Below are 24,279 nucleotides of genomic sequence, written 5' to 3'. Positions count from 1 at the left end.
CAAAAACCTGGTATGTTTTAGTTATAGATATTAAAGATTGTTTTTTTTTTCAATTCCAATTCATCCTGAGGATAGTCCACGTTTTGCATTTACTGTCCCTGCATTGAATCATGAAGGACCTGATCAGAGATATGAATGGAAAGTACTCCCTCAAGGGATGGCTAACAGCTCAACTATGTGTCAAATTTATGTTAACAAAGCAATCCAGCCACTTAGAAATTAAAATCCTGAACTACAAATATTTCACTATATGGATGATGTATTATTAGTACACAAAGATAAAAACACATTGCTAGAATGTTATGCCACATTTACAAACTTATTATAAAATTATAATCTGGAGATAGCAACAGATAAAGTACAATTAAATTTTCCAATTAATTATTTAGGAGTTCTATTATCCTCGACCATGGTCCATCCACCAAAAATTCAAATACAAGTAGATCAACTCAAATCACTTAACGACTTTCAAATATTATTAGGAAACATAAATTGGATAAGGCCTTATCTAGGCATACCAACAGGAGAGTTGGGACCTTTATTTGATATCCTAAAAGGTCCATCAGATCCAAATTCACCCTGCATGTCAATGCCTGAAGCAAGAAAGACATTAAAAATCATTGAAACATATATGGAAAATATGCATTTGGGTAGAATTGATATAAGTTTGCCTTTATTATTTATTGTACTACCAACAAAAAATATTCCTACAGGAGTATTTTGGCAAGAAGGTCCATTATTGTGGATACATTTATCTTATTCTCCTAACACTATTCTTACTAGGTATCCTGAGGCTGTAGGACAATTAATACTCAAAGGAATAAAAGCAGCAAAGGGAGTGTTTGGAATTTTTCCTAATAAAATTATTACTCCATATACTATAGATCAAATTGATGAGTTAACTAATGAGTTAAATACTTGGGCAATAATCATGTGAAAATCTAATGTTTCATTTGGTAACCAGTTACCATCTAATCCTTTGTTGTCTTTTTGGTCTTCGCATCCTGTAGTTTTTCCAAAAATGACAAGAAAAACACCTATCATGAATGCTCCAAATATATTCACTGATGGATCAAATAATGGTACAGCCACAGTAGTTACCCCTAATCAAACTTCAACATTTTTAGTACCAAAAAATCAGCTCAAAAGGTAGAGTTTAATGCAGTATTACAAGCTTTTGTGATCTTTAAAGATTCTGTATTTAATTTATTTTCCAATAGTCAGTATATAGTTAATGCTATAGTATCCCTTGAAGATGCTGGTAGGATTTCCCCTTCCTCTACTGTTTTCTCTTTGTTTTCCATTATACAAAGTCTAATCTGGGACAGAAAAGATCCATTCTTTATAGGGCATATCAGGGCACATACAGGATTGCCTGGAGCCCTTAGTTTGGGCAATGATTTAGCAGATGAAACTACACATGACATACATATTTTTTCTACACTAGAAGAAGCTACAAATTTTCATAAATCCTTCCATGTCAATGCAAATACTTTAAAAAGGCATTTTAAAATAACTAAGGAACAAGCTAGACAAATAATAAAACAATGTCAAAATTGTGTGATCTTTTTACCACAAGTTAGTCTTGTAATCAATCCTAGAGGACTGATACCTAACCATATTTGGCAGATGGACGTCACACACTTCCCAGAATTTGGAAAATTAAAATATTTGCATGTTACAGTTGATACTTCTTCCAGATTTTTGATGGGCTCCCTTCATGCCGGAGAAAAAACTAAAGATATTATAGCTCATTGTTTACAAAATTTTGCCACTGTGGGCATTCCAAAACAGTTAAAAACAGATAATGGCCCTGGCTATACTTCTACCTCTTTTAAGCAATTTTGCTCATCATTTGGCATTACTCATATAACAGGAATCCCATACAATCCACAGGGACAAGGCATAGTTGAAAGAGCCCATCAAACTATTAAAATGTACTTATTAAAGCAAAAAGAGGGAATTGGGAAGGGGTATATATCTCCCAAAGATAAACTTAAAATAGCCCTTTTTACTCTAAACTTTTTAATTTGGCTTCATCAGGGCTTAGTGCTGTGGAAAGGCACATGTGTCCAAAAAATGTACATAAGCCCAAGGTACTTTGGAAGGATATTCTAACAGGACAATGGAAAGGTCATGATCCAGTGATTGTCTGGAGTCAGAGGTCTGTTTGTGTGTTTCCACAGGGAGAACAGCAGCTGATTTGGATTCCAGAGAGACTAACTAAAGTGATTTCTACAGACCAAAAAGAAGATGATTTGGCTCAAATCCATAACAGCTGATATCCAGAACTCCAGTTTGGCTATCCTTACATCTGCAACAGTGGTTCTCCCACACCTGGAGGCTAATGAATAATGAACACCATTAAGGCCTATTTCAAATGTAAAAAACCTTGGGGTTTGCTTGTGGGAATACCTTCAGACCCATATGCAAGTTACAGGAAGAAGGATGGGATATCAAAAGAAGAGTCAAACCCAGGTGGTAACCAGGATGCTTTTTTCAATATCTAGTTTATTATTGCCCTCTCCCACATCATGAAGTTTTATTTTGTTTTTTGAGCTCATACAGACCTAGGTTAATGTTTTTCTGATCAGTTCTATTTTTTGACTGTGGAGTTTTTGAGCATTACAATGGGGATTTCACTTGTGAAAAGCTACAAGGCCTTTACTATTATGTTATGTGTTTTATTATTGTGTTATGTGTGCACACTTGTGTTATGTGTTGTATGTCTGTATGTGCGTATGTCCATATATCATATATGAGGAGCTCTCATGAAAAAATGGATCCAAATTTTTTTTTATTCACATGATCTAAATGGTTTAATTTAAATTAGGTAAAAGCTGTTGAGGATTGTTTTTAAATGTGGTTAACAGATCTGTTTGTTTACTTTCACCTTTCCTTTTCATTATATCTAATTCTATTCAGGATACTAAATTGTTTAGAAAATTGCTTTTTTTTGGTGCCTGCTGGAATGTTATATAATTTTTTTTAGCCATCATTGCCAGAATTCCTATCTTCATCCCAGTGCCGGTGAATACAAAGATAGAGGATGACCAAAAACCAAACTACAGCTTCTGCGATAGCTATCACAACAAACTGTATAAACTGATGCATCAATGAATAATAACTCAATAAGTGATGCTCAATCAAGGAGTCAATTTACTTTGGGAGGAAATGGACATATTAATGGATTCCTCTGCTTTGAACTACTTGCAGAACTTGCCTGGATGCATTGTCAACTATCTGTTGGTGCAGCGAATTGTGGTAGTGCCGAGGTATCTTTGCTCACGGTGTCATCGGTGGTACAATTTTTCCAAAAGGAGCCGTCAATTGGCTTGGTGTCATGGCATTTTGTGTCCTCCCCTTTCTACTTGTAGCATGTTATCCACAAGTATGGTTAAATAATGCTGGGCCGGTAGTCAATGACGGGTAAGATCCAATTGCAATGGTACCAACCTAAGACAGGAGGCTGATGCCTTGAGGTCAGCTCATCCGATGACAGGTAAGGACCATATGTACTATTGGACAACCTAAGACAGGCATGGTCCCTAAGCCATATACTTGTTGTTTGAAAACAAAAGGGGAAGATGTTGAGAGCCACAGCCAAGTCAAGATGGCGCCTGGCATTTTGCCAGAAGGAGTGGTTGAGGGGTAGCACCAGCAAGCCATTAAGATGATGATAATTAAGTTAAGCTGTATATAATTATTAAGATAATGACTGATTGCTGTAACTGGATGATGCTAAATTGAAACAAGCTGTGTATTCAGTTGTGTATATAAACTTCTGCTGTCCGGCAATAAGGCAGCTCCTGCTACCTCGGGTGCCCCTACTTTTGAGTTCTCGCGGAGTTCCCGTTGAGTTCGCGTGGGTTCTGGAATAAAGTTCATTCCTGATTGAACCTACAAGTGGCTCGTGACCTCCCGGTTATTTGTGCCCAGCCAGACTGCGGCAGAGATATAAAATGAGGGTCCACACAACGAAACACAGAGCCAACATTACCAGCGCAGTGGCACATACCTATAATCCCAGCTACTGGAGTGGGGGGGGGGGTGAGGCAGGAGGATTGAGAGTTCAAAGCCAGCCTCTGCAACTTGGTGAGGCACTTAGCAACTCAGCGAGGCCCTCTAAATAAAATACAAAAAAGGGCTGGGGGGTCAGGGTAGAGCACTTGCCTGGCATGTGTGAAGCCCTGGGTTCCATCCTCAGCACTGCATATAAATTTAAAAAATAAAATGAAAGATCTATTTACAACTAAAACAATACTTTTAAAAGTGGGAGCGCTGGGGATGTGGCTCAGTGGATAAGCACTTCTGGGTTCAATCCCCCATGCCAAAAAAAAAAAGCGATTGGCAAACTCTTGAGGCCCAGTAGAAATCCTAGAAGCTTGTAAAGCTGAAGTCTACATCCCTGACGCCTGAGGTTCTCGCAGAGAATCTTAGAGAGGACAGGACTACCATGGATTTCTGTTGAAAGTTCTCTGCTAGGACAAAAAGAGGGAGAAAGAGACTTTCCATGCCTAATGGAATCACTGTGGGTCAATCAGACACTAGTGGTCTCCAACACTCAGCTTTGCCTTCTTGAAGTATTCCCTTGTCTCCTGTGTGATCTCCTCGCCCTCTAGTTGTCTCCCCTTCGGGCTGGCTTGAGGTCATAGAACTCGTCCCCATATGGCAGGTCCAGGGGGGTCCGTTCACCTTCTGTTGTGCTGGGCATTTCCATGCCCTGCCTTCTCCTAAATGCTCATTCTAATCACAGGCACAAGATAGCACCCGGTGTGTCAGACTCGTCACACAGACTTGACAGTGTCCCTCCCTCATCTTTCCCCCAAGGTAACAAACCTGTTCACTTGACAGACGTGCTGATACACAACTCCACATTTTAGAAACACAGTTCCAGTGTTGATCTGACTCCAGTTATGCAAAAAAGCACAGACAGGACGTTCTTGTTGTGGCCTCCTTGACAACTTTAGCGTCCCAGCAACTCAAACCTCCTGAATTTATTACCTCCTCCTAACAAGTACACACACACACTCCCGCACTCCCAGATCCCTCTCGGTGGGCAAGGCTCACGTGGTTGTTAACACCTAAGGGGACAAACGTGAGCATTAAACACACTAGGCTCCACTCACCCTCATGAGGTGGTTTCACCTGCCAATAATTACCTTTTGTAAATTTGCTTCTAGTTCATGTGTCCTCCCTTCCCTGAAAAAGTGGCCTGCAAATGATTTTTTTCTGAAACAGGCAAGAACTGGGACTTGCAAATCCAGATGTGGCTGTGAGGGCCCCATACCCCCAGTGTGCCCAGGGAGAGTAGTATGAACCTCCACGGAGTGCTCTCAGCTGCAGTTTCTCTCACATCCCCATCACTGGGGGCCTCAGATTTTTTTCTAGCCCAGTTCCATCCTTCAGAGAAGCCCCCATCTGTGCCCCAAGGACACATGTTTCCTGGCATGAGCTTCTGGGGACTGACAGCACTCAACAGCTTGCACACTTCTGGTATTCTAGTTCCTTCCCTTGTTGTCAAAGCCACATCACACCTGCCAGGTGTCTCTCAGCTGATTGGTGAGACTTTGAGAAATTGTGGAATGCTCACCGGCTCACCTGTGCCATGAGGACACCACTCTCGACTATGGGACTGTGGTGGGGCCCTCTGACTGGACCAGCAGCCACCATCTCTAAAGCCTGGTTCCGCAATGGTACAGTGCCAGGGCTCCCAGGGCCATCCAACAGGAGATGCCTGCTCCACCTGGTGCAGTCTGCAACAAACCCTCGAATGCACAGGGAGGGCTCTGACCTCCCCTTCCTGGGCTCAGCCCAAGGCAAGCAGGTGTAGGCCCCATCTTGGAAACTCTCTACAGCAGCTGATATTCAAGCACATCCTCTGGGGAGGGGTCTAGGAAACGGCATTTTAGACAATGTCTCAATTTACTGAGTCAAATATAGATAAGACACACTGGGCACAGGTACATTTCAAGTACAAAGATTTTCAGACCCTTCACTGTCATCATTTTTATTCTTTTTGGTAGTGCAATAATTCCCAAATTAAGGCTAAACACTGATGGTAACAAAACTATGGTTTAAAATACGTCAGCACAGCCTGTCCTTGTTTGAGCCAAGTGTGCACCCTCTGTCATTAAATATGATTGCTAAAGTAGAGTGGCCTCAATTAAATGAGAACAAGCAAAGCTATTATCACACTAAATTGCTAACATCATTAACATCACTGAGAATAGGAAAAAAAAACAAGTGGGTTTTTTTAGGCAAGAAATTAATGAGAGGTAGTTTCACTGGCCAGGAATATAAAAGCTATTCCTATGTTGAAAGAGGCTTGGCAATGGACCACTGAAAAGTGCACAGTCAAAGCCTGCCAGTGACAATTAGAAATTAGCAGCCTAACCATTATCTTCTGTCCTTCAGTTAATAACAGGGCAGGGAGAGGTTCTTAAGAATGTGGTCAAGAGACCACCAGCATCAACATCACCTGGGAACTCGACCAAAAAAAAAAAAAAAACTAATTTTTCAGGAGCCTCCCGGACCTCTTGAGTCAAAAATTCCGAGGGCAGAATCCAGCAGTCTGGCATTTTAAGGCGCTTTAAGAAGAATCTCCTAGTGATTCTGATGCAGGCTGAAGTTTGCGAAATTCTAGAATAGCGAGAAGCCAGAAGCAACTTATTTCTGAATCATGCAGTAACTGAAAACTTGGAAAGCTAAGATTAAGCCATTCCAGGGAAGGATGTAAGAAACACGATGGAAAATCTCTGATACAATCAGATTTACATTAAGGAGCCTGGTTATTTTCAGGCAACTGAATCAGATGCTCTCACTATTTTAGCATCTTCCTCCCACTGGAAAAATCCTCAGTTCCGTTTCATTAGCATTACAGTTTGCAAGTGTGCACATCATCTCCTTTGATGGCAGGGATTATTCCCATTTTATTAATGAGACAACTGGAAGGAAGCCCCACAGCAACTAATGAGCAGAGCCAGGACTTGAATTCTAGACCTTTGCTAATTCATGCCAACTTTCTATTGACTACATTTAACTACTTTCAAAAAAAAAAAAAAAAGTCCCCGTAAAGAATTTATTCCAAGAATTCTCAACCTCAGTACTAGGAACGTTTGGAGTTGATAAATCTTTGTCATGGAGGAGTGTGGGGACAGAAAGGAGCGGGGCGCAGAGGGGGGTGCTGCATCATAGGATGCCAAGCAGCATTCCTACCTCTATCCACTAGATGGCAGTAGCACCCCGTCCCCATGAGGGATTGGAGGGGGCGAAATCATCCCTCTAGAGAACAGCTGATTTAAATGCAACTAGACCGTGATTCTTCAGCTTGAGAGTACATCAGTTACCTGTAGAGTGATTGCTGGGGCTCCACCCCCAGAGTTTCTGACTCAGCGGGCCTGGGAGGGACCCGGCGTTTTGCATCCTTAACAAGCTCCCAGGTGATGCTGACGCTGCTGGTGCCAGAAAGGATCACAGTTGAGAAACAATGATCTAAACCATCAGTCAAGTCAAACATGCCATAAGAGGTGTGTTTGCTAATGAAATTATTTGATTACTCAAAAATGAATAAACAATGATCATGGTAATCCACAGCACAACAGTTCTGTGTACAACTCCTTCCTGGAGTTAAAGTCGAACTTGTAAGCCAACTTTGAAGGTCAAATGGGATTCACATGTGACTTGGATATTGCTTAAACAAAAGTATGTTATGTTGAGCAGGAGGTCTCTTATACTTCTTCCCACCTTTTCATGAAATTTTAAAATGTATTAGAACTTGGAATCTGTTTTGTGACAGGGGACAGATGACACTGTACTTACTTTTTGCTTACACAGTACTTACTAGTTACAGGCCAGGTCAAAAGTAAAATGAGTTATACTTTCCCTCCCAAAACTGTGGAAACCATAATATTTTACAATGAATTCGAAACATTCACTGTGTGAGAGGCAAAGATCCTGAAGCCCTTAGGACAGAAACTTTTGATAGATATGGATGCTCAGAACTACAGCAGATCCATTTCCAGGAATAGAAGATTCCATTTTGTGTTTCCCAGATTTTAATAAACCACTAATAATTTCCATTCAAGATGTACAAATGATGCTACTTTCTTAGTTTCTTTTAAAAGTATATTCTAAAATTATTTTTTAAGTTTTTGTTTTATCACTTTAATGAAATTTATCTTTAGAGTTTTGAAATTTTCAAGTATGATTTTTTCATAGACAATGTGTGAAAGGACTTCATTTCTCATTAATTTTGTGATTTTAAAAAAATTTTAATTAACAAGTGGTTATATATATTTATCACATTCAACATGTTGTTTTTAAATATGGGTATATCTTCGAGTGGCTGAAACAGGCTGATTAACATATGCATTGACTCACAGCATCAATATTTTAGTTGTCAGAACACTTAAAGTCTACTGTCTTAGAAATGTCCAAGAACACATCACTCTTATGTATAGTTACTATGTTGTATAATAAAGCCCTTGACCTTATTCCTCCTAACAGATGTTCCTTTGACATACGTCACCCCACCCCCTTGTCTCCAACCTCCAGTCCCCACATTCTGGGCTCTGCTGTGTGAAGTCAACATGTTTAAGATTCCACATATAAGAGAGACCATGAAGGATTTGTCTTTCTGTGCCTGGCTTGTTCCACCTAGCACAGTCCTCCAGGCTACTCCGGGCTGTTACCCAGTGAATACTATTTCATTTTATTTGTTTATGAATCACATTTTCTTCGTCCACTCATCCATTGGTACACACTTAGGTTGATTTCTGACTGTTGTGCTGCAGTGAACGTGGCAGTGCAGATATCTCTGACATTCTGATCTCATTCCTTTTGGATATATACTCACTAGTGGGATTTGGGGATCATAAGTTTCATTCTATTTTTAATCTTTTGAGGAACCTCCTTACTATTTTCTATAATGTCTATACTAATTTATATTCCACCATTAAAGGTTCCCTTACCTCCACATCCTCTCCAACATTTATTTTTTTGCCTTTTCAATAACAGCTATTATTGCAAGTGTGATGAGATATCTCACTGTGGTCTTAGTTCACATCATGATTAATGATGTTGAGCATTTTTTTCTTATAGCTGTTGGCTTTTGTGTGTCTTCTGTTGAGGTATGTTTATTCAGAACTTCTGTCCATTTTTAATTTGTTTTTTTTTTTTTTTTTTGCCATTGAGTTGTTTGAGTGACTTATATATTCTGGATATTAACCCTTTATCAGAGATGTAAGGTTTGCAAAAACTTTTCCCTATTCTATAAGAGAATTTATTGTTTTCTCTGCAGTGCAAAAACCTCTTAGTAATCGTATTTGGTGTAATCTTGTCTATTTCTTATGTTGTTGCTGTGCTTTTTGGTCATATCCAAAACATCATTGTCCAGACCAATGTCAAAGAGCTCATCTAAACTGATTCTTCTGCATGTGGAAATCCAGTTTCCCCAGCACCATTTACTGAAGAAACCATCTTTTCCCCCAATGCATGTTCTTGGCATCTTTGTTGAAAACCAATTGATATTAAATTCATAGATTTATTCCTGATCTCTCTGTTCTCTCCTAGTGGTAATGTGTCTATTTTTATGCTAATGCTATGCAGTTTTGATTACTGTAGCTTTGTAGTATATTTTGAAGTCAGGTTACATGATGCCTCCAGCTTTACTTGGTTTTGTTGTTGCTGCTGTTTCTTGAATGTTTGACTATTCATGGTTTAGTAAAATTCTTATAAAGAAATTTTTTTCCAAAGAATTAGCTGGCCTTTACCAAAAGATTTTCGTATTTACAATGATCAGGAAATTGTCCATAGCTGACACTCTTAAAGCAGTCAGAAGGCAAGGGGAAGCATTTCCTGGCAAGTTCACACAGCTGGCCTCAAGGCTGCCCAGGCACCAGGTATGAGGAGTCCTGAAACACCCAAACCCTTCTCCAGGTCTGCGCTGTTGGAAGTGTGGTCCTGCAACCAGCAGTTGCAACTCCTGAGAACTTGTTAGACAGGCGATCTCAGGCCCAGCCGCAGCTGCTGAAGTGGAATCCACATGTTAGCAGGATCCTGGCGGTTTCACGTTCACGTGAAAGTCTGAGAAGCACAATTTCCCTAAAGCTGGCCATTCTTCCACACAGAGTTCCTAGACAGGAAACAACCACCACAGAAAAGGCCAGCAAAATCCCCACCTGTTACAAACTATTCCACAGTTGGCAAATGCTCAGCTTTAAGATAGATGGGAAGGTTCCAGGGAAATAGAGCGGGTACACAAAACATTTCTGAATTTTTAGAAACTGAAGTCTTATATAAGAGGTTATCTGTATATTTTTAAAAAATCATTTTTCTCCTTTCATATCTACTGTTTTAAATTTTGAAAAATAGAGTATAGCTAAGATTCAAAGTTGAGAATTTCACAATTAACAAAATTCTTAGAATCATCTTTACATAATTTGAGTCTAGATGATTTCTGGCTCAATAAACTGAACAGCTAATTGATGATTCATTCACACAGGCAAAGTGGGCATCTAAATTCTTTGCTTGTTAAGATATTATTTCACGGACTCTTTCTCTTTCCTGTACTTCATTCTTTCTTTGGTGGGGGGGGGGAGGGGTTAATGGGGATTGGTCTCAGGGGCACTTGACCACATCCCCAGCCCTATTTTGTATTCTAGAAACAGGGTCTCACTGAGTTGCTTAGCACTTTGCTTTTGCTGAAGATGGCTTTGAACTCTTGATCCTCCTGCCTCAGCCTCCCAAGATGCTGGGATTACAGGTGTGTGCCACCATGTCTGGCTCTTTACTTTATTCTTAAAGTGATGTTCAGTAAGACAATCACCTTATGATAGATTTTGAAACTGTTCAAAGTTATTATGAAAAAAAATAGATGCAAAACAATTGCTTCTTCCACTTTACTAAAGAAAAAAGCAAACTACTGGTATAATATGACTAGAATTTATTTTACTTACACTGTGCTAATTAAGATATATCAAATACATTTCTATTGAATATCATTCTTTTGGGGTATAATTTAACATTTTAAAAACTAGAACCCACCTACATGTTAACAACCAATGATTATGTAATTATAGTCTGTGTGTGGTTAAATGATTGACAGGATGAGTGTCTTATAATTAATAATGTTTTACATGAAACATAGCAAATGACTCAAGGCTAAAGTAAGCAAGTTTGCAAAATTATTTTTAAATGAACTTGCTGTATAGTTCATATAATAGGATATAAATGTGCGATGGACATTCTGAGCACATGTTTTATGACTTATTTGATAGAAGAGTCATCTTTGCCTTTCTGGACACCAGCAGGTTGATCCCAAAATTTAAAAAAGAAAATTAAGGCCAAAGTGAATTTCAACTCCTATTTCTTAATTCCTCCTCATCCCCACATACCTGCAATACCAAACGTTTACATCAACTCTACCACCAGCTAGCTCACCCGCCACAGATGCCCGGTTCCCCTTCTCTGGCTGTGGTCTCCTACAGAGAAGTCACTGCATTCTTGTGACTGACTCAAGGTCTGCATTAAAGGCAGTTCCTGGGGCCCCTGCTCCTGAGTCTTCCCTGCAGTGCCCTCAGCCTTTTTTAATGAAGACCTGAGCCTCTCACCTCCTCTGAAGAGCTCGCGAGATCCCTGAAGCCCTGCTCCTTGATGTCCCTGAAAATATCATGAAGACCAGTCTCACAGACCAACATGTCCTCATAAGTCGTTTGACTGCATCTTTTTCTCTCAGCTGTCTGTTGTAGGGTTCTCCTCTTAGTCCTCGCCAATAACTGATTGGTTTGCTGCATTTAGTCAGAGAACATGGATCTAATTCCCCAAAACTTATCAATCAGGAAAGGAAATCTGAGGGCAATTATCCAAGTGAATCAAAAACAACAATACTTCTGTTGGATCTGCTTAGCAGAGCCAAACCAGGCTTAAGGATAACAAAAAAGAAAGAAATCTGGGCTTTACCCAGAGTGTACTTTATCTTGAACTAGCCATTTGTGTGCTCTATTCAATCTAAATAAACAATGCTTACTCTACTCCCTCCACAATAATGTCAATATACTCAGACTCCATTGTCTGTGTGTGTGTTGGGGGAAATCTTTTCTGTCTTAATACCGCAGTCTGGCTGGGCAAAGTAACCAGGGGGTGACAAGCAACTTGAAGGTTGAAGCGGGAACTACTTTATTGAGAGTGAACTCAGCGGGAACTGAGCAAGAACTCAAAGTAGCGGGCACCCAAGGTAGCGGGAGCCGCTTTATTGTGGAACAGCAGAGGTATATATACCTAATTGATTACACACAGCTTGACTCAATTAACATCATCTAGATACAGCAGTCAGCCAATAAGGAATCCTCACCATCTTAATGGCTCGCTGGCATTGCTTCACAAACCACTCCTCCTGGCAAAGTGCAGGCGCCATCTTGACTTGATTTGCATCCCCAACATCTTAATCCATCTCTCTGGTTCCCATGAGGTTGTAAGCTGCCTGCAGGAGCAGGGGCCACAGTGGTCTTCTTTCCAATGTGGATTGCAACAAGCCAGAGGGCAGTCTTGGCAAGTGACATGCAAATCCTGGTATGATTTTCTTTTTACAACTGTTCAGTGGTATTTCCAATCACATATTTGCTCTTTTCTTCATACAGACAAAGAATTAGGAACAGCATCTTACAAGATAAACTAAAATGCTATAAATAAGGTTATGTTGGACATTAAGGAAGTGTGGTCAAATCATAAGGAACTGAGAGGACGAGTGGATCGTCAAGCAGTAGGAGGAACGAGGACTGGCACCAGAGTGGGTGGAAAGCAGAGGGCCTGGAGACTTGAGCACCAGAAGTAACAGTGAGGCACTGGCTTGTGCCTGAGAAGTGCTTGTGTTTATGTCAGTGTTCCACCCCAAACACGCATGTAGATACCTGAGCAACAACTTCTGGGCAATTTAACATGCAAATGTTTAAAAGGAAAGCTGAGTTAGGAGAAGTTATTCACGCCTCGCTCTGTTTCCTCAGTATGCTCATTGAACACCGGGGTCCCCAAACTGTGCTTGCAGTGACTGATACCAGAGAAGACGAACTTTGTCTTCAACTATTTCACACTTTATTGGGAAAGCACCCCAAAAAGCACCAATCATTGTAAGTGCCGATTACAACTAGAATACATAAAAATGCCAGGATATCTTATGATCAGGGTCCCGAAAAGGACCACTGGTCAGTGGCTGAGGGAGGCAGGGTGGAGCAGAGGCCTATGACACGACAGGAAGCTCATGGTTTACCCTGTGGCTTTCTCAGGAGCCACTTCGTACTGTCATCACTAATTCATACTTCAAGAAGGCCGAATCCACACACAGCGATTTAAAGACAGACTTGAGCCGGAGCGGTTAAACACCTTAATTTTATCCCCTGGGTGTTTCAGGCTAAGTTGGCCTTGGTAGGTGTGGTGCCTCTGTGTTTACGACTCTCCCAGGGCTGTTTGGATCAAATGCTTTATTTTTGAAACAGCTGATGGCCCCTGTGTTTAAGTCTCCGGGGGTTTCAAGCACGCCCTCCCCACGTGCAGTGTTTCTCTACATTTCTCTGCTCCCTGAGGTTAGTAACGATGAGTCAATGTGAAACCTTCACAAAACACTTTAAATTGCCCTAGAAATGAAAATCTCAATTATTGTGATTAAATAATCCCTCTGCAGAGAAATGGAGAATAACTTGAGGCTGCTAACAAATTTAAGTGAAACAATCTCAAAATATGGTTTTCTTTCATATCTCTTGAATTCTCTTCAGTATTCCTGACATTTTAACATTATTTTTCTGAGTGAAGTACACCAACCTTCCCCTCTCTCTCTCTCTCTCTCTCTCTCTCTCTCTCTCTCTCTCTCTCTCTCTCTCAATAAGTACAGCAACAAGGGCTATAACAGTCTTCAGATATAGTCCAGAATCAGTAAACCTTTGGATAGATTCAAAGAGGACCAGAAGTAATAGAAGGGAAATTTCTGGGTATGTAATATCAGTTACAACCTGCCAAGAAGCTCAACTATTACAGAATCAGAACTAATCTGCTTGATTTCAGTTGTGACCTTCATCACTGCCACCTACATTAAAGACTAGAATAGCAACTACCCCCACACACCAATTCCCAACCCCCAGCCCTCCCCACCAGTTCACATGCACCTCTGCCCCATGGGGTCAGAAACCAGCCACCCCTGGTGCTCCCCAGCACTTTGTGATCCAAGGGCAGGAGGGCGAGGAGAAGTTGAGCCTGCACTCTGCTCCCTCTTTCCTGTAAAGCAGCTGTTTCTCTCCAGGGTCTCAATTTGGAGGTCACATAGGGCATGCGGGCCATTATATCCAACTGAGTTTTTATTCAGAATGAGATTGAGGTGTTGGGAGTTGGTTCCAAGCAGAAAAATAATATGATCTGTGTTCTTAGCCTTAGACTGGAGAAGGAGCAAGGTCAAGAGCCTGGGGAGCCCAGAGGAGCCTCTCCCTCACGGACTCTGTCCCTGGTCCCTCCCCTCTGCCTTTGCCCACTCCTCTATGGGCTCTCCTCTGGACCATTGCAATGGTTTTCTAAAACCTGGGCTCCAAAACCCTTCCAATCCTGGTGTGTCTCTAGCCCTGCCCTCACTCTTCTGTTAGCACATTTCTCTTGGCTCAGTGTTTCCAATATCCCCAAATCTGACATTACCTCCTCAGCGAAGGGATCACTCTGACTGTCCCCTTGAACTGTGTTCACACCTCTGCTGTACTTCACTCAGTGTTTTGAATCTGCCTAGTTTAGACGTACTCTTCCTTCTCTTTAGCTATATGCTAGTACAGCATGGGCATTTGACCACAGTGGGAGGGAAATATGAGGACTCCAAGAGAAAGAGACCAACCAGTGGTTTCCTCAGATCCTTGACGCCCTGATAAGCTTCACTCTGTGCCCTCCCCTTGCAGATGGACTATGTCAACTATTTGAACATCCTGCAGGTGCTGCCTGCTCATTCTTCTTTTTAGGGGGTCGGGGGGACTGGTTGGGGGGTGGTACCAGGAATTGAACTCAGGGGCACTTGACCACTGAACCACATCCCCAGCCCCGCTTTGTATTTTATTTAGAGGCAAGGTCTCACTGAGTTGCTTAGCTTTTGCTGAGGCTGGCTTTGAACTTGCAATTCTCCTTGATAGCTTCTTGGTGAAAACTAGTCAAAGCCCCCTGTGATTTAACCTCATTCATCCTTAGAAGGCAGAAGCCTCTGCCTGGAGGTTGCATTGTCCTCTCCCTAGGTGAATGGGAAAAGGCTGGGCAGAAGGATCCCCATACAAAACCATATCATTCAATTTTAGCACAAACACCCTGATTTCTTTACTAAAAGAAGATGCGGTGGCCATTGGGTATAACTAATTCACATGCTTCTTTATGTTTTTAATTGTTTCCTAGAAAGATTTTCACAGTCTCATACATTGTTCATGGAAGTCCAAAATAACACAACCCCTATGAGGGGAAATGTTGCAATATTTCCAAAATCTAAAAAGTATTTTCACTTTAACCCAGAAGTCCCATGGCTACTAATTTATAATAGATATCCCTGAGATCATAAAGTAACATGCATGCAACACCAATCATTACTGCATAGCTTGTGATAATCTTTATTGGAAACAACCTGTGTTCCTCATTAGAGGAATACTTAAACCAGGAGTTCTCAACCAGTACTGATCTATTTTTGGTTGTCACACAGGGGAGAGGGACACTCTTGGCATCCAGTGGATAAAAGCGTAGCTGCTACATGTGCTACGTTGCACAGGACAAATATCCTCCACAACAAAAATCATCCAGCCCAAACCTCATAACTCCAAGAGTGAGAAATTCTGGGTTAAACAATCATTCACAGGATGGAATAGTATGCAGCCTTTAAAATATAGTGTAAAAGCATTCTCTATGTACAAGTAGAATACAGTCTTTCAAGCACATTCCATGAAGATGCAAGGTCAGAATGGTGTGCTTGCTAACTTTTGCATTACGAGAAAGGAAGGAAATAATAAAATGCATACATATGTGTCTATTTAGTTGTATCTGCATAAATACTAAAAGATGACACATGGAATTAATAAGCATTACTAAATGGGAAATTGATTGGATTGGGGGCTGGGGTTTTTATAGCAGTTTAAATAGGAGCAGCACTTCTCAGTATAAATTTTCATATTTTTTTAAATTTTGAACCTATGACTATTACAATCCAAATCAATACATAAAGAATCAGGACACAAAGATAAATAAGACAAGTGAGGTCCTTGAGAATAAAGGGATTATGTCTCATTTATTTTTGTGTCCTAATTATCTGATATTATGCCTGCCCTAGAACAGAAACACAAATATTCATTTAAATAATTGCATTCAAAACAATGGATTTCATACCATTAAGTACCTACATAAATATATTCAAAGTTCTTGGCTAGTTAAACAAATAAATTTTATAACCTTTGACTTCATGGAAGTTACAGTCAGGCATTTTAAAAAACACATAAAACAGTTAAAGAACAATCCAATTCTTTGGATGATTTAATGAGAAAAAATGAACTTTACACTATAGATTTTCAGAAAATGCAGAAGTAAACTAAATTAAGCTGTGAGCCAATTTGTCAATTGTTCCTTTCATTGAACAAGCAAATTTGTCCTTTGTTAAAGACATCTGGCTTTGATTTCATGGGTTCACTCTCTGAAGGGATTGAAGTATACAGCTAAGATAGTGACATCACAACTACCTCCCTAGAGAACACAAAACAAACCATCACCATTTCTCTTGAAATTTAGCATCATCCCATGTAGGACAATGTCATTCAGTACTGAGGGACTGCTGCCCCCAAGAGGCTAGTAAAAACTGGTCCAAAATTAAAAGGATGGCATTTAACTTCAAGAGTCCAGAGACTGAGAAGGAATAATGTGAGCTGGAGATTTCTTTTATGTGAGAGTGAGACATTCATTCATTTTGAAAGAAGCCATTCATTCTGGAAGAAGATAAGGAAGAGAAGGTTGGAGTACCTAAGAGCAGGAATGGATCCACAGCAAAGGAAAGATCAGTAAGCGCTTGTTCCCTGGATTGAGAAAATCAGAAGCAGCTGCTGGATTGAGAAAATAATATATATGGGAGATATATTAGCTTGTTTCACTATTTTTCCTTTTTATTTCTGCCCCATATTTCTCCGTAGGTATTAGTGGTTTCACCCGTTAAGCGGACCTATGGGTCTCTGTGCTTGTTTCATTTGTTGGGAAAAAGAAGTGAGATTTTATTCTGCTCAGCAGTAAGCCAGAGGAGAGAACCGCCCCCATCAGAATCAGCTGCTCACAGTAGACATCAAGGCCATGGAGCTCCTCTTGGAGGCCCAAGCACAGAAGGGAGCTGGAGCCCAGGTTGCCTGTGGGGTTCTGCAAAGGACAATACAGTGAGTATAGTCCAAAACGCCAACGTGTTTTGTTCCCCAAACTCCTGGGTCCCTTTAGTGACCTTAAACCCTACCCACCCCCACCTGAAATTCTACCAATCCAAGGAAAACTCACCTGGTTTCCAGTAAAGAGGTGTTTATGTTCCCAAATTCTACACACCCAACTGAGGAGTATATTTTTTGAAGTAAATCAGGTTGAAATTCAAACATGAATATTTGATGGCTGTATATATTGTTGTAAAGGCATATCCATCATAATTGAGCATGTAGAAGGTCTTGTTTCTCTGAAAAAAAAATTTTGAATTTCAAATTACATTACAAAACTTTTTTAAAAAAATAAATTAATAAGGTCAGATGAAAGGCTTGAGACTTTTAAGTCAGAGACAGCAAATTTCAATTATAATTCTGCCTATGCTAGCTATCAGTTAACTTCCCTGAACCTCAGATTCCTCTTTTATAAAATGTGGTTAATACTTGCCTTGCAACATTGCTGAAGGATTTAGAAATGTCATATATTAAGCACATCATATAACTACTATGTACTCCATAAATGGAATGTACTGTTATCAGGGCTATCTATATGATGTCATGCAATGCAGGAGCAAAGTTAATTGATAAGCCAAAATATGTAGTCCTGACACTGAAGGGATATAAGCCATTAGGAGGGGAAAATCAATAGAATATGATTAAACTTTATAAATAAGTTTACTTATTTAAAATAAGTATATAGTTCATTTGAATTTACTCCTGTGAAATATTTACAAAGATCAAAGATATATAATATGTATTCTGGCTTTGCTAAATATTAGAACCTTATGAGAGACTTGTTTATAAAGAAGATCACTTTAGTCATGAGACTATGCCGTCTAAATATAGCCCTAATGATGATAGGTCTATATAATTCTGGAAACAATACCCTGTTATAAAGACACATACAATTACAGATAAGAGTCCATCTCTAGTCAGTTAAAGGCTATACATTAGGGGCTTTCCTGGGGCTGCTGTTACGAATTCCCAGAGAGTTGGTAGCTTAAAATAACACAAGTTTACTCTTTCACGGTTCTGGGGGTTAGAAGGCTAAGGTCCAGGTGGCCACAGGGCCATGCTCCCTCCAAAGGCCTTGCTTCCTTCAGCTTCGGGTGCTGCTGGTGGTCCTTGATGTTCCTTGGCTTGTAGTTCATGACCCCAGTCTTCCTTTTCCACGCATGGCCTTCCCTCTGTGACTCACCAAATCTCACTCTCTTAGAAAGACACCTACCATTGAATGTAAGGCCCATCCCAATCCTGGAGGACCTCATTCTAAGATCCAACTCATTGCATCCATGAAGGCCTTGCGTTCAAATAAAGTCCAATTCACAGGTTCCAGGGGTGGTACTCAGACCTATCTTTGAGGAATTCAAATCCACTACAGGCCTTTTCTATAAAACCTTGGCAAGTGACTTTTATGTACATAATACCCTCATGAGGTGTGGAGCAGTCTGTTACGCAGAAGTCTGAATAAGAGCAAACTATCATCGGTGTAGGATTCAGAAACTTTTAGTATTAAACTAGAACTTCCAACTTTCACTAGAGTAGTACTATAAACAGGCAAATGGAAGGGCCCAGTAAATTTGGGAAAGGTAAAGGATTCAATAGGACTGGAGCCTTCCAGGTGAGACTGTGGGGTGGTGTGTCAGAATAGGCACTGTGAGCCATGAGTAAAACAGAACTGGTGTACGGTCACTGTAACAGTGCCCATGTGGCAGGGATGTGAGTCTGTAAGCAAAAATACCAAGTACACTTGTTAATATTGGTGAAGGTTATCTTCAACAGCCTCGGCTCAATTGGGTTTACTTCCTCCATAGAATTTCCCTACACCTGCAAGTGCCCTGTGACACCCTTATCCCCAGGAATGCCTCTGAGTTCTTCCTAAAGAAACCTCTGATTTTCCTCAGGTCCTTGTAAAACATGTCTGTCCTGGGTCCCATTTTCCTGGACATCTGCACCTTGCTAATTCTACTTAAGGGGTTTTAAAACTACTTCCTAATATTGAAATTTCTGTTGTACAAAGAAAGGATTACTATACTTACTTGTGTTGTAAATAGCATGTGATTTATAAAAATTTTAATTTGTAACTTGTAAAAATATACAGAGTTTACTGTTCAGATTATAAATCTTACTAAATTTATAAATTTAACTTAGTAATTTCTAAGAATATAAACAAAGTTATAGTGGATTCTTTAATGGTCAATTAATGTATAAATACTTTATATTTAATGTATAAATTACTTTCCTTAATCAACACTACTTATATACTTAATAAATTTCCTTGGATATTTTAAATTATAATTCCACAGGTAAAAATCTGATTCTCTCAAATACAGTACTTCAAAAGACAAACTTAAATATTTAAGGAATATTTTCTGAGACTCATAAGAAAAGTGTGTCTTTAATAAATCAAACATGAAAAGCAAAATAAATTAGGTTCTGTTAACTTTGTTGGCTTCAATACTTTTTGGTCTCAGGGTCATTTCAATTTCTGAAAAGCATCAATAATTACACATAGAGCTTTTGTGTATGTATGTATGTTTTATCTGTTGACATTTACTTCATTAAAATTAAAGCAGATAGGGACTGGGGATATGGCTCAAGTGGTAGTGTGCTCGCCTGGCATGCATGGGGCACTGGGTTCTATCCTCAGTACCACATAAAAATAAAATAAAGATATTGTGTCCACCTAAAGCTAAAAAATGAATATTTTTTTAAAAAATTAAAGCAGATAAACTTAAAATGTTATTTATTTATATCATTGACATAACAAATTTTTATGAAAATAACCATATTTTCAAAAGTAAAAATAATGAGTAGCATTTTTTATACTTTTGTACATGTTTCTAACATTTGTCTTAATAAAAGACAGCTAGATTCTTTATCATCTTCTGTGTTCAATCTATCATGTGTTGTTTTGGTTGAAGTAAATAAAGAACACTCAGATGCTCAGAGATAAGTATTTATAAAGTCAGAAGTATTTTCATAGTATTTTAGGCCATACCAAAAATCAACAAGTGATAGTTTCATAAATATGAGTTGCAATATGATATCTAAAATCATGTTAACAACATTTGCGCTCTGTAATACAATCATTCACTGGCCTATCTAGTTCTTCAAATAGATTTTTTATTCATGTATGATTTTAAAATATCATGACTGGTCATGTTGGTTTTCTGAATTATGTAAGTCTTCCAAATGCAGAGTAATTTTATTTTAAAATATTTTTTAAATCACATTTGCTAACATCACCCCCAAGCCCAGTAAGCACTGGGAAACACTGTGGAGCTCATACGGACAGATACCAGGTTCTTCAGGTTCTAATTTTCTCTTGAAAACTGAAATTTTATAATTGGCAACAAATTATCAGTTGTTTTCCTGAAAAGTTGCAGCCTCCTAATAGATAAATAGTATATAGAATAAAGCATACAGCATCTTATATTATTAGGAAAGTAATCTTGACCTCACAGATCTCCTGAGAGAGTCTCGGGGAATATAATGTGAGACACTTTTTTAACTATTGCAAAGATCTTTTTTTCATTTTTTTATTTCTTTAGTTAATAGTTGGATACAATACTTTTATTTTATTTATTTTTATATGGTGCTGAAATCGAACCCAGGGCCTCACACGAGCTAGGAGAGTGCTCTACCACTGAGCCACATCCCCAGCCCTATTTCAAAGATCTTAAAAACAGAAAAAGAAAACAGGCAGAGAACTTACTGGTTAGATAATCATTATCCTACGTATGTGGACTTGTACACAAATGTACAAATTCATTTCTTATCTCTATTCTTAGTTGAAAACTTTCTGCAGGTTGCAAAATATTCCCTTTACTAAGAGAAACAGAATTACCCATCTTAAGCCTGCAAAACTCTTCTACAACAATATTTTATGGAATTCTACAATTGATTCAGTTATAAACCACCATCAGTTAGTCATTATTTTTACTATTACATAATGGTTAAACCTACTATCTCATAGTGATAAATTTGTAAATTAACAGCTTTTCTTTAAAATAAGAAGGTGAATTTAAAGAAAAGAATTTATTGTTTAATGGCAAACAAAGCATAACATTAGATTTTTCTACTGTTCTCCAAAATTATGAGAAAAGAAATTGGGTCCTGGGGTTGTACGGCTCAGTGATAGAGTGCTTGCCTAGCATGTGTAAGACACGGGGTTCGATCCCCAGCACCACATAAAACACTAAATAAAAGTAAAGGTATTGTGTCCATCTACAGCTAAAAATATTTCTTTAAAAAAAGAAAAGAAATTGGAAGAAAATCTCATCCACAATTATAACAACGAATAACAATTTTTAATATTTTCTTCAAATCATTGTATACACACTCATTTTTACATAAGAGCAATCACAGTGAATGTGGAATTTGGAGAATAGTTTCTAATTTATTATCGGAAACTGTCCAAAAATTCAAACCATTCTTTTTTGATGACATCAAGTGGTTTAGTTGTCTAACCTCCAACAGCCAGATAGCTAGCTTGTTTCCGGCATTTCCATCATACAAATAAATTTATAATTAAACATATACAAACAAATAGGAAAGAAGAGAATTTTAAGAACAGTGGCAGATTCCTGGGCTAGTGGAATCTTCGCTCCAAGGGGCACTTTGCTACCTTACCCATACCTAAGCTCACTAAGGTTCTGGGTTCTGATACTGCAGTGGGTAGAGCAGCAGAGAAACCCTGGGGGTTAAATACTTATCTAAACCAGGGCTGCCTGGCACAAGGGTCACAATTCCAGAGTGTGCAGCCATATCCTAATTTGCACAAAGACATCATCCACCAACCAACCCCAATTCCAAAAGAGCTACATCTGCCCCATGAGGTGCCTCCTTTCACTCAAACACTAGAGGAAGGACTTGTCCAACTGGCAGTACCATGACACCAGAAGGTCCAAAGTGGTGAGAAGAACAAGGCCGAGGAAGGGAAAAGGGATGGATTTATACAAATAAGGATGGGTGCTTATGAAGAAGGTGCAAGAAATCCAGACGTGGTGGTGGATGTCATAGGATGTTGACTAGGTATAAGGATGAAGCCGAGACAGTCAGAAGCAAGGGCTCAGGACTTTCTAGGAATGAAGCTAAAAATGAGTTTAAAGAAAAATTTAACATTTTAATAACAGTAGCTTAGAATTTACCAAATATGGTTATTTGTTCCTAACTTCCCAGAACATTCTTTTCCCTCTGCACAATATTGACAATGTCCCATGGTATTGACAAGTTAGGTATGTCCTTATTTTTATCATTTGTACAGAATTTTGGCCTATAAAAGTTTCATGGAACATTTAAGAGGTATGGCACAGTGGTTGTAAGTGTAGATGTCCAAGTCAAACAGTTCAATATCAAACTTTCAAACAGATTGTCTTTAGTTCAATCTTTCTGAGCCTTTTAATGAGATTCCTAATATATCTTAAATAGTGACTGTGGGGGGTGGGAAGCCATAGAATCACGGAGGATGGAGCAATGTGCCGCCACATTTCCATTGCGGTGGATCACTGTGGCCAGCTGCTGCTCCAGGGGTCAGCCCCTTTAGCAGTCATCAGCACTTGGGTGTGGGTTAAGCGGGTGAGGTCAGCAAGACGGTGCTAGAAACCAGACAAAACAGCTGTAACAGAAGAGTGGGAGCCAATGATAATCTTTGGAAGAGGGATGAAGCCCTCTGTTGGATCCAGAGTAGGAGAAGCTATGGAAATGGATACTTCAACTTCTTTTCCTGCCTCTACCCATGTCTGCCAGGGCCAGCAACCCATGGACAATAGTCAGTCTCTTGAAACACGAAGAAAGCTCAAGAAGGGAGGGAAGTGAAGGGTAAATGGATCCCTGGGGTGAAAGTGGCCTTTATTCATTGTACGCTGTATCAACTAGCCCCTCCAGAATGACTGAGAGGTCCCACTCTGGGCTGACCCAACAATGAGCTAACTGTAACAAACAGCATGGGCATGCTTGACTCCCAACAGGGGGGCTTTCCCCACAGACCTGGTGGCTTCATTCCCTCAGATTCCCCCACAGTCACCAGGTTCAAAGCAGCTTGTTTCCTCAGAAAACTTTTTCATCAGTTGGTACCAAATCCAGACTGCTGGGCCCATACAGCTTCTGCATCACCCTCTGGTATGGCCACTTTCACTCTTGCCCCACAGGAAAGCAGCCCCGCTGATAGGATGGTCTGTCTGCTGGGCCCCAGCGCCATGTTATATGTCCAACAGACTCCAGAACATCTGGGATTAGAAAGGGAAGGGATACCCATGCCTCCCCTCCTAATAACATAGCTCTGCCCTGTTATTCCTTTCTTCTTAAAGTCAACTTCCTGTGGATGTGGCATTGTCTAATTCATTGAGTGTTGCTAATTAACAGTGGCAATCACCCTGCTATACCAACTGGCCCAACACAAAAGTAGCCACTCTGTGTTTTGTACACCATCTCATTATGCTTCATAAAGGTCGCAGATTAATGGACTCCTTCACCTCTAAACTTTACAGGTGTACATAAAGCAAATATGAAGAGCAGTGAAATGACTCCTTATAAAATTTTGCCACAGAAGTTGAAAGTAAATTCAGAATATTCATCTCTAATTCTCAACTAAGTATCTGAAATCTGTTAAAACATATTCTCATCATGATTAACATGAAAGTAAATCCTATTCAATTTAGCAAAAATTGTTTTTATCATACTTTATTCACCAAGACTTTTAGTAAAAACTAGAGAAACAAATAGTAGGATTGGGAATTTGTGGAAACTCAGATAGCAATAATTTTTAAAAGACAATAGACTGGATGGAGTGGTCCTACTCCTGCACATAAGGCCTATGATGCTTCTTCCCAGCACATCTTCCTGG

The 24,279-nt window shown here is 39.6% G+C and overlaps 1 pseudogene; it reads left to right on the top strand.

Annotated features, from left to right (window-relative positions):
• Window positions 1-5,629: 5,629 nt before the first annotated feature.
• LOC124099658 (ribonuclease P protein subunit p38-like) overlaps window positions 5,630-24,279 on the top strand; it is a 53,824-nt pseudogene continuing 35,174 nt past the window's right edge.

The sequence above is a fragment of the Marmota monax genome, unplaced genomic scaffold (assembly GCF_021218885.2).
Source record: "Marmota monax isolate L192 unplaced genomic scaffold, Marmota_monax_Labrador192_F-V1.1 WCK01_AAM20220418_F8-fsc00026, whole genome shotgun sequence".
NCBI lineage: Eukaryota > Metazoa > Chordata > Mammalia > Rodentia > Sciuridae > Marmota > Marmota monax.
The sequence above is the reverse complement of the archived record's forward strand: the minus strand, read 5'-3'. Positions and strand labels throughout refer to the sequence as shown.